We start from the raw sequence: 11,514 nt of genomic DNA, 5'->3' as shown, positions 1-11,514 counted from the left end.
TCTGAAGAACAGAGTCTAAAGCTGTATAATGTCTGAGTTCATCAAAGTGTGATGAGGAAAAATGTTTGAATTCCATGACTTCAAGATCTACTTTCTCATTGTCATGCTTTTCTGTTGTTTGTCTGGGTGCTCTTGACAAAGCATCTGCAAGGTATAAATATTTGCCTTTTGTACAGACAATATTGAAATTATACTTTTGCAATTTTAACATCATGCATTGTAAGCGTACTGGGATTGAATGTATAGGCTTTTCAGAATTGTCACTAGAGGTTGGTAATCATTTGCTATTTGAACAGGTTTTCCGTAAATATAATCACTGAACTTCGAACATGCAAACACTACTGGCGAAAGCTCTTTTTCAATTTGTGCGTACTGCAACTCAGCTTGGGTCAAAGTTCTGGAAGCACAGGCTACTGGGATGCCTTCTTGAAGACGTGCTGCACCAAGACCATACTTAGAAGCATTGCATGAAAGAGTTACTGGTTTATGAACATCATTATATCTCATGGGTGGACTGGCAATTTTCTGTTTCAGAGCATCACAGAGATGCCATCAACATTGAAAGTTTGCTCACAGCTTTCAAACTGATCTAGTTTGAAAGCTCTTTGGTGTTGTTCCAACCAGGACCAGTTTACATTTTTGTATTTCAAGTCACATAATGGTGCTGAAAGCTCACTCAGGTCTGGGATGAACTTTCCTAAATAGTTGACCATACCAAGAAAATGTTGTAAAGATGTGAAATTGTCTGTAACTGGCATCTCAAAAACTGCTGCTTGCTTAGACAGATCTGGTAAACAAATGACCGACATAAGTAACTTCCTTCAGCTTGAATTTACATTTCTGAGGATTCAGTTTAAGATTGACTTCATGTTCAAAGGTTCATAGGTAGATACTAGGCTATCTGCCCTAGGGCATTTATAAGCCTAGCCAGAGTGTGTTTGGCTTTCGCCTCCCATTTAGATTAGTTAACTGTGCCTCTGTATAGTAGGTCACAGAAGATAGCCCTTTAAGGTTAGTTTACTGTGCCTCTGTCTAGCAGGGACACAGAAGAGATACCAGGGGTAAACTTATCCCCCATCCACTCGTCAAAATTTCTCTTGAAAAGGGTCAGTGAGGGGCTCTGCCTAACATGAATAAGGATTCTTTTCCAGAGTGAGGGGAGCCTCTGGGATATGAATCTGTCCCTCCAGCATGTCCTATTTATTGCTGTGCTGAGGTTTAAGCCACTGGAGTGTGTAGCTCTAAGGGATTTGGATCTCCTGAGGTGGAGCATGTCCATTAATTCTGGGTTAGACATGGCTTTGTATGTCAGGCATAGAGCGCCTCTGAGTAGGTGGTAAGCAACTGAGTAGAGCTGGAGTTTCTTTAGTCGAACTGCATAGGGCGTCTGTTTGAGGCCCGTGATCCTCTTGGTGAGGTACTTTTGGGGTCTCTCCAGTTGCTGCAAGTGTCGGGTAAGTTACATGTGTACTGTCTAGAACTTTCTTGAGGTTCCTATCATGTTTATCTTCACCATTAACCCTTACAATAATGGCGTCTACTATGATAGCACATGGATAACCTGAAAAAAGTTGCTCCATCGCATGTTGAAAGATTTCACTGGCAGAGTTTATCCCAAATGGCATTCTCAAGAATCTCTACCTTCCAAATGGCTTGTGATCCAGCAACATTTGCCAAAATGAACTTTTTGCATCTAAGACTGAAAAAATAGTGGCATTTGGCATGAGAGCTGCTACTGTGCACATTGGATGATGAGGATGCTTAAGCATCTTGTTTAAATCTCTGGGATCAATACATATTTGAATATCATCTGAGCTTTTCATATGAGCTACGACCATGAAGCATACCCATTCAGTTGGTCCTTTTACTGGGGTTATCACACCTAAATTCACCATTTTGTCTAGTGCTGTTTTTACTTTACTCTGCATTGCTACCAGAACCTTCCTTGCTGTTCTGACAACTGGGTTTACTTCATGGAATATGTGACTGGTAGCTTGTCAAGCTTGTCTTTGACACTATCAGCATATTCACTAAAAATATTCTGTGTAAAACTATCATGGTTGTTCAGACTTATATGGTGGACCTCCTTATTAAATAAAATCAGTCCCATCCTCAAACTGTCTTTAAGGCCTAACAGTGACTGCATGTGTCTTTTGACTATGTAAAACTGCAAGTCATAGCTGTCCCCAGCAGAATGGCATGTGAGAACTACTATGCCATCAGTGTGAATGTCTTCACCACCATAAGCGACAAGCTTTGCACACTTTGCTGAATCAAGTTTCTCACCAGCTTTCACCTTGGCAAAACTTTGTGCTGATATAAAATTGCACTTGGATCTGGTGTGCTCTTTAAGCTCTATTGGTTTTCCGTTAATCCAAACAGTACAAAATATTTCACTCTTTGCTGCCAACTGATAGTCTACTGTATTAACAGTTTCATTAATCGCAGAGATGCCATCAACATTGAAAGTTTGCTCATAGCTTTCAAACTGATCTACTTGCTTCTTTGGATGCTCTTTTTTATTAAAAGATTGTGGCACTTTAGACTTACAAATCCTTCTGAAATGATTCCATTTTTTACATTTGTGGCATTGCTGACCAAAAGCTAAGCACTTTTTTTTTTAGGTTCATGGCTGCCTCCACAATTATGACAACCAACAATAAGATTAATCTGTTTATGGTTGAAATTGGGTACTGCCACACCCTTCAGCTTACATTCCTTTTTTATCTTAGCTTTCTGTTTCCTACTATCAACATTTTCACTGGTTGACACTGTATGCATGCTTTTCTCATTTTAAGCATATTTGTGTGTTTCTCTGTAAGCTCATATATTTGACAAATCTCTATGGCTTTCCTCAAAGTAAAATTACTGTCTCAAAGCAAAATCTTTCTCATGGCATCATTATTAACACCATACACAAGTGTGTCCTTTATTGTCTCATCTCACAAATCACCAAATCTGCTTGCTTTTACTTTATTTCTCAAGTCAGTAATACATGCTGCTATAGTTTCACCAGGCTTTCAATTTCTTGTGTAAAACACCATAGCCGGCCTTAGGCATAGGCCAACTAGGCGGCTGCCTAGGGTGCCGCTCTAGCAGGGGCACTTTTCCAGTATTTATTTGGTGTAGGCAGACCAGGATGCGGGCACTAGGTGGTGTGGAGGGGGGAGCTGTAGAGCCCTTTTGCCTAGGGCACCAGTTGACCTAAGGCCGCTCCTGTAAAACACGTGCCTTTTCATTATAATATCCATTTGAGGGTTACACATTTCTCTAAATTTACATTTTAAATGCTCAGGGTCATCCAGCATTTCAGTCTGTATCACAATATGGTGGTTCTCCCCCTCCCCTGCATACACAGCAGGTGTATACACAAATGACTATTCCCTCTCAATGGCTCCCGAGCTGGCTAAATTAAAATGTATAAATGCTTTTGTATGTGCATCTTTATCAGTAAAAGCAGCTTGTATGAAAATATCATATTCTTGTTCAAACACTCGTCAATTCTCAGCAATATTATTATCAAACACCAATGATTCAGATCTGCGAAATCCCTCTGCCATCACAACAAAATATATTTAAACCCAAGCATAGACCAGGTACTTGTAATTATGCTCAATTGCACAGCAATCTTTTTGAAAAGGCTTCACTTTAACACTGCAGACAGTGTGAATATTCCATAAACTTTGGACACTTTGAATAGCTTTAATTAATGCAAAAAAGTAGTACATTATTAAGAAATGTGTTTGTCTTAGCCTTTTCATACATCTTAAACATTTCAGAAATTGTTTCAACCACTTTTGTATTTATTTTCAATAATTTTATCAGTATGTCACAATTACAGATATTTTGTTTATCTCAGTCTCTGTAACTTTTGAATGCTTTGCCACACATTCGGTGACTGAAAAATCATTTAAACTAATTTAATTACCTTTGAATAACTGCTGACCTGTTTGCGAGTTCACTCCAGTATATTCCTCCACTTCTAACAGTGTGCTTCATGGCTTGTGTGTTGCTTCAGCTTCGGATCCCACTTCTGACACCATGTCTCTTGTCTCATGCATTCAAGAGAGATGATGAAGCGGTGCATGGGTTCAAGAAATTTACTGTATATAAACATGTCAGGAACTGTAATTAGAACAAGTAATTAAACAAACTGATTCACTCATCACTTCAAACACACTCGCATGTGCAGCTCCATTCACGACTGCATTCACTCTGGCTGACTGTACAAAATGGCACTCTTCTTGCATGTGCTTAGTACTTATTTACATGTGCTATCTGGCTACAGTGGCTGAAAAGGAACAATATACTCAATGATTTACAAATATTAACATTTTGTGCCCTACCCATTTCCTTCCATCACCTCCATTTCTTTAAATTTCTAAGCACTAATCACATGATCTATTGACTATTTGACAAACTAACTAATGTTGTGTCTTTCGGCTTTTCCCGGTTAGGGGTTGCCACAGCGGAACTCCGGTCCGATAATGATTGCAGTAGATTTTTACGTGCCGAGTTGCCAGCCCTGACGCACAACCTTCAATGAAGGTACGCCCATTCATGCATGTCTCCACACAGAAGACATTCTAACTGAGAATCGAACAGGGCAACGTCTTACTGTGAGGCGACAATGCTACCGCAGCACCACCACTAATAATACACCACATCAAATGATTAGTATTCAACATCTGTTAATACAGAAGTATCTTTTATACTGTAACAGCAGCCTCTCTTTTTATATGAATGTAATCTAATCACAGAATACATGTGCAATTGTTAATGTGTATTATTTAATCTCTCTTCATGTATATTGCTGAATGCCTTTTTAAAAACTGTTTGTAATATGTTGGAGCTTTTCTCCCTAGGCCTTCACTGAAAATGTTTTTTTGACAAAAAAGTTTTTTTTTTTTTTTGATGAAATCCATTTGGAAAACCCAGTAAGTAAAAGAAAAACAAAATAAAATAAAATAAAATGTACGACAGATAACAGCCAGCCACTGAAGAGAAACTCTTTTATTGCCAATGTAAAAGCTGAAGACTTCCACAACTGCAGTCTGCAGACTCTTTCGGCTTTTCCTGGTTAGGGGTCGCCACAGTGGAACTCCGGTCTGCTAATGATTGGCAGTAGATTTTTACGTGCCGGCTTGCCGGGCCTAACGCACAACCTTCAACAAAGGAACGCCCATTCATGCATGTCGATACACAGAACGCTCTGAGAATCGAACGTGCAACGTCTAACTGTGAGGCGATAATGCTACCGCAGCACCACCACCGCAGCTGAAGACTTCCACAACTGAATAAGAATAATAAATAATGGTAGTAGTTTCTTTGATGCCATATAGTTCTGAAAGCTGCATCAATTTCACACTTTAATAGGAATAGTTGCCCTAACAAGTTTATTATCTACTCAGGTTCCACTGATTCTTGACTACTGTGCCCACTACTAACATGAACAAGGGTCCCCCTGTCAGTGGTACTGGGTTTTCATACTGCTGTTTTTGATAAGAGCATGCCTTTTTAAATAAACTTAAGAATCATATTCATTATTGCCATTGTAGTTGTGAACTCAGAGAGGGCATAGCTAGGGGGCTGCCATGCCTCAACTTCTTAAAGCAAGAAGTCTAATCAAAGCCTTAAATAATGGGGGGGCGGGGATAAAGGCCCCAAAGTAGGGACAATGTTTAAATATTGCTCTTACTAACTCAGAAAGTTTATAGCATAACAAACAGGTTTTACATTAACATGGAGTTTCTGAAGGGTATGAAGTCTGAAATGCAACTGTCTATCATTATTTTCTGACTTCAAGTCCACCATCATTTGCCAGTGATTTACCAGATAAACAAAATTTTCTGAGGAACATGCCAAAATATGAGGCGAAAATCTAGGCAGTTGTGTGGTATGAGGTATTATATTGTTACTGTCCATAATACCACTGAGAACTTAAAAGTACATCAAATAAGTTTTACTTGTAAAATAAAACTAGATTTTTAATTACTAATCCCTCTTTATTTATAATACAAAACAAACATAATTATGTGGTTATCGTTCAGTCATTTCTCAGACAGATTTTTAAAATTAACTATGTTAACAGAAATTACTTATTTACTGAACACAGCCAAGAGTAAACACGTATGCCAGCGATCCTTGGAGTGCAATTATGTGTGACACACTATTTGTTCACTGGGCACTTTACGTTTAACAAGTGGATAAGAAAACGACAACTGCTCTTTTGACTTTATTTAATCATTCAATGGTGATAAAAGGGAAGGTCTCTATCCTTCACATTCCCTCCCAACACCCCTCCTACTCATATGAGCAGCTGCAGCCATTTCTGTTCAGACACTCCCTTCTAACATCTATGCGTATCTGCTAGTGTTCATTCATTTCTGTGAGAAAACTAAGCAAGTTAGCAGTAAGTAAGTATTTCTGGTTTTTACTTTCTGGTACTGTTAGCGTCATTATTTAATTAATTTCTTTATGATTTAATGTATATCAAAAATTGCCGTAAGTACTGTTTTTACACTGAACGCTCTGCTACGACTTGTACATCTCTGATTCCAGACATTTCATTTGAGAATAATCTGTAGAGACGTGCCATTCAGCAGATTACAAGTAGTATTAGTAAATTAGAGCGATTTACCACAGTTATACATTTCCTTATAAGTTTGTGGTTAATAAGTAAATTCGTGTGAATCCTAGTACAAGAAGGTTTGGTTTCATTTTCTTAGTTTATATAGTTGGGTGAGTTTTAACTGAAGGAGTCCGGTAGTGATTTAATAAATATCGGCTTCTCGTCATAAAAGCACAGCGTCAGTTAATTATGCTATATTTTATGTTTAACATATTGTTTCCTTTTCCTGTAGTGTGCTGTTTTTTTCATCCTTTTATTCACTGTCAGCCTTGCTTGGTTCAGAGCAGCAGGGAGGGCAGACAGACCCTTTCCCAGGCAGCACTGAGAGGGAGTAAGGTAGGAAAGGACTTACGTGTATGATGTCCGTCTTCTGGGGGTACACTCACTTGCCTACCTGTGGGCACTTTCACGTAGCACCAGTTAAACCGTGGCATACTTTTAGGATGCGGGCATTAACGAAAACACGGCACAAAACCCACCTGGACACGGGATGGGACACGTAGAAGAAGTACAAACCCAATGAAGTAGCACAACCCTAACTGCTGCCCAAATGTGCTGCACAGCACATTAGCTGTACTGTAAAATCTAGTTTTTGATATATCTTAAATTGTTTACACAATGTGTATGTTTAATATTATAGGTAGGTACTAGGCTATTGGCCCTAGGGCTTATATAAGCCTAGCCAAACGGTACCGTGGCTTTTGCCACCCAAGAAAATTATTTTCCTGTGCCCCTGTCAAGCAGAGCCACAGAAGAGATTCTTGACATGGCTATAGAATGCTTTGTGGTTGTCTTTAGAATTAGTGGCAATTTTGTTTTTGTAACTAGCTTTGGAGGATTTTATGAGGGATCTCAGCTTCTTACTGAGGCTGACCACGGAGTTCCTCCAATCTTGTAGAGTTTTATACCAGGGGACCACCAGATTGGCTTCCTTTTTTTGGAGGATAGCATCTTGGTTCTGTTAGGAATTGCACGATCCGTGCACTCATGTAAAGTGCAATTGTATAGAATTCATATTGTCTGTCAGCATGGGTGTTGTGAAGTTTGCCACTTCTGTCTTAAGAAGCGTGAAGTTGGCTTTGGAGAAAATTTTTACGGTGGTTTCCCTAAGTGGGGGCGGGATGTGGATGTCTAGGGTGATTTTCTTGTGGTCTGATCTGACCAATGAGGAATTGACCTCTGGTGTGGAACACCGGTTGCCCGTGTTGGCAATGACCAGGTCTAGGATATTGCTGCCCCTGGTGAGGGTATGGATAAAGTTGATCCAAGGCATTGGAATTTATGAATTCCAGAAAATGTTGAGCACAAGAGTTGTACATGAGTAGTTTCCCCAGTTAATGGTGGGGTAGTAGAAATTGCCCATTATTAGGGTGTTAGGTTGTACCCTAATATTTTCCAGTGTATCAAGAAATGAGGAGTGGGAATCCTGGGGCTTGGTGGGGGATCTGTAGCAAGCTACAGTTTGCATTGCGATCTTGCCTAGAGTTAGTTGCACTTGGATAATCTCAGATGCATTATGCTGAGCAACTAGCCTGGAGGTGTGGATATCCTTAATGAATATGGACATGCCTCCGCCTTTGGTGCTTCAGTTCAGGTTAGGTGGCCGAAAGGTATGGTATGAATTATAGCCTGGTAATGCAGGGGTGCTCTGTGGAGCCTTGAACCAGGTCTCTGTCACTGCACAGATGTCTGTGTTCTCCATTTTAAGGAGTGCCTCAAGTGAATGCATTTTGAGGTTTAGAGTTCTAGCATTAAGTAGGCATTACCCTCAGACTTTGCTTGCTTGTACCTGTTACGGTGGTGAATTTGTCATTTGAATCTTGCCTAAAAAAGGCACTATAGGGGTGGCAAGAGCCTTTGCCAGTATCTGGAATTCCAAGGGCGACATGTGCAGGCCATCTCTGGCAAAGCATCTTGGTTTGTCGATCATGTCATCCCAGGCAGACACCAGAAGCTTAGCCAATTGTTGAAGTCAATCATTTTGTCCTTGTACTGTGGTATCATTCTGGGTGATGGCAGGATGCTACTCAGGGCTAGGGTCATGCCTGCCTGGGCTACAAGATCAGAAAGCTCCTCCATGTCTTTTCATGTAGTCCAGGGAGGTCGGGTCATTCACACCAACGTGGACAATGACAGAGTCATATTTGTACTTGCTGTGGAGTGACCTGAGTGCATGTGTTATGTGGTGGATCCTGACACCTGATAAGCAGCTGACAGTAACTTTCTCCTTGTTTAGCCTGGTGAGTGGTTCATCAGTGTGCCTGACTATAGAGTCACCTACGACTACAGTGTTGGGTACTTTGTTATGCCTTATGGGCTGTGGTTGAGTGGCACACTGAGTTTGTGGGCTGTGTGTCATTTGGGTTGTGTTTGGGGAGGGGTGGAGGTTGCATGCGTTTCTGCTTTGGAGGTCCCTGTTGCTTGGGTAGATGTTTTGTGAGAGTCTCCGCGAATGCAGGTGTGTGTTTTGAGGGACTATGTGATGTGTGGTGTGGTGCAAGTGTTTACCTTCTCCTCTTGACTGTCTTGTTCAGTCTTGGGTGAATAGAACTTTGCTTCCAGTTTGGTTATATAAGTGCATCTCTCACAGGTTGTAGCGTTGGGTGGTAGGAGGAGAGGGTTGACTGTGTACATGCAGCAATTGCTGCATTGCCCCAAGATGCCCAGATTCATCAGGTAGACAGGAGAAAACACTGGGAGCTGTCCCTTAGACATGCCTGGATAGGTGCTTATTTATCAAGTACTAAAAACTCTTTTCCTCTAGACAAGTGATGAAAGTTTGAGTGCTGTAGTAATTTGTAGCTTATTTAGTGCTTGCAATGAGTTATGAACAAGCTCAAAGAAACAAACTAGAAAACTGGCTAGTTCTAAGAAACAAAACTAAGCTAGAAGGCTTCCCTCCAACACAGAAAGGCTTGGGGTCTCAGAAGCTTGCAAACAGTCCTGGATACAGCAAATCCTGTATCTAGACTAGACAACTTATAGGAAAGGCAGGAAACCAGCTTAGAAAGTGTGTGTGTGTGTGTGTGTGTGTGTGTGTGTGTGTGTGTGTATGTGTATATATATATATATATATATATATAAAATATATAATATATAAATTATACATTTTTTTTTTCTCAAATGTTCTCCCTGCAGTAGGTAGAATGAGGTAATGACACTAGACTGGGAGGAGTGTAGGGGCGGGCAACTGCAAAGCCACCAAGTATAAAAACATGATACCAAGAGGTAGGGAGGATGGGAAACAAAAATCAGAACAAACAAACCCAACCAGATACTTAACAATTGTAGAAAAGTCTAATTAATACTTCACCCACAGTGAGTAAAATAAAAGTGCTATCAATAACTCAGAAATAAGTAAAAACAGAATACTTAATGTTATATATCACAGATTAGTTAGCTCAGAGCCCTTCCTCCAACTAGCTCAGTGTGAAATGGCAGAAACAGTCACAAGTTAACTTCTTAAATAACAAAGTTGAAATCTGAAACAACTTTAAAAAAAGCTTGAAAGAACCATTGAGGTGCTTATTCCAAGGCATAGTCCAGGCAACTCCAGTCAGCCAATGACCACAAACAATTCATTCTCTGAAATGCTTTATTTATTTACTTACTTACTTACTTACTATGTATTATTAATAGCATAGTCTTGGGTGACATAGTAATGGGATATCTGTCAAAAACAACACTGTTGTGCTTGAGGTTTTTTTTCTTTTTTTTTTTTTTTTTTTTTTTGTATTGTATATTTTCAATTTCTATTTACTATTTGAAATAAAATGCAAGGTACTCTCCACCAGGAGATATTGGTGCATTTTCTACAAATAAATTACAACTGCAGCACATGATCTGTCAAATAGTCACATGAAAAAGATATAATTTTCAAAACATGCTAATCTTAAGTGCATTGTTCCAAATACTGTCCATGAACTATTGTTTAATTGCTACTGTGGTTCAAACACATTTTGAAAGACTATCTGCACAAAAATATGTATATACTTTTATTTATGGAATCAACCCTACACGAACACACATTTTTAAGGCTAAACAGTTATAAGATGCTCCAGTATGGCACCTGCCAGTTGTGCAAAACTGACATACACCAAGAATATCTTACTGATAGTTACTGTTAGCTTATCATAATTCTCAACTCTGCAGATTTTCGCAGAAGGTCCAGGTTTTTTTCACTTATTTTTAGTATGTTCCTCATAAAACTTGTGGTATTCTGACAAGTCACCGAGGATTTAAGTAACTAAATAATGACATACATTTGAGTTACAGATTTCATATCTTTCAGAAAAAAAAATGCCAACACAAATATTGTTAAATCCTGTTACTCTAACAACTTTCTAAGTTTATAAGAGCAATATTTAAAATCATTGGGGCTTTGTCCCCCCCCCCCATTATGTTAGGCTTTATCCAGATTTCTTCAGTAGACATTGAGAGGTACGTAGCTTGTATGTTATGTCTCTTATTGCAATAATAATGCTTTGGCTGCAGTAAAATGACCGCAGAGTTTGTTATTCCTAATCAAGCTTGCATATATTGTGCATATGTTTAATGGGGTGTGATGTGGGTCTCCAAACTAGCTGGGGTATTCTTAAGACTGTGGGAAGAAAGATCTGAAAAAAGGCCTTTTTTTATCTCGTCTTAATGCCCTATGCAATGCAAACCTCCACACAGTGCAATGTGTAGTATTGCTGATAAATTGCTGAAATGGCAAACATACTAATGGCAGATCATGTACTAATTTGTGGCTAACCATTCATTTCCCAGAATGCAGACCATGCTCCTGGATGAGATTAACATGCATTGTCCTTTCCTGTAGGATCTTATTTTCATTCACACAGAATGGCTGTACTCAGAATTACTTAAATTTCTGATCCCAA

The 11,514-nt window shown here is 39.4% G+C and overlaps 1 protein-coding gene across 2 annotated transcripts in view; it reads left to right on the top strand.

Annotated features, from left to right (window-relative positions):
• Positions 1–6,230: 6,230 nt before the first annotated feature.
• The window catches only part of SERPINB1 (serpin family B member 1), a gene marked incomplete in the record, with an annotated part of 209,072 nt that continues 203,788 nt past the window's right edge, over positions 6,231–11,514 (top strand). The window contains 1 exon segment of one of the 2 annotated variants that reach the window (XM_044065167.1): positions 6,231–6,412. 2 annotated transcript variants of the gene reach the window in all.

This window comes from Protopterus annectens, chromosome 3.part0, assembly GCF_019279795.1.
Source record: "Protopterus annectens isolate FY-2018-M chromosome 3.part0, PAN1.0, whole genome shotgun sequence".
NCBI classification, from domain to species: Eukaryota; Metazoa; Chordata; order Ceratodontiformes; family Protopteridae; genus Protopterus; species Protopterus annectens.
Note: the sequence above shows the minus strand (reverse complement) of the source record. Positions and strands in the feature narration are given on the sequence as shown.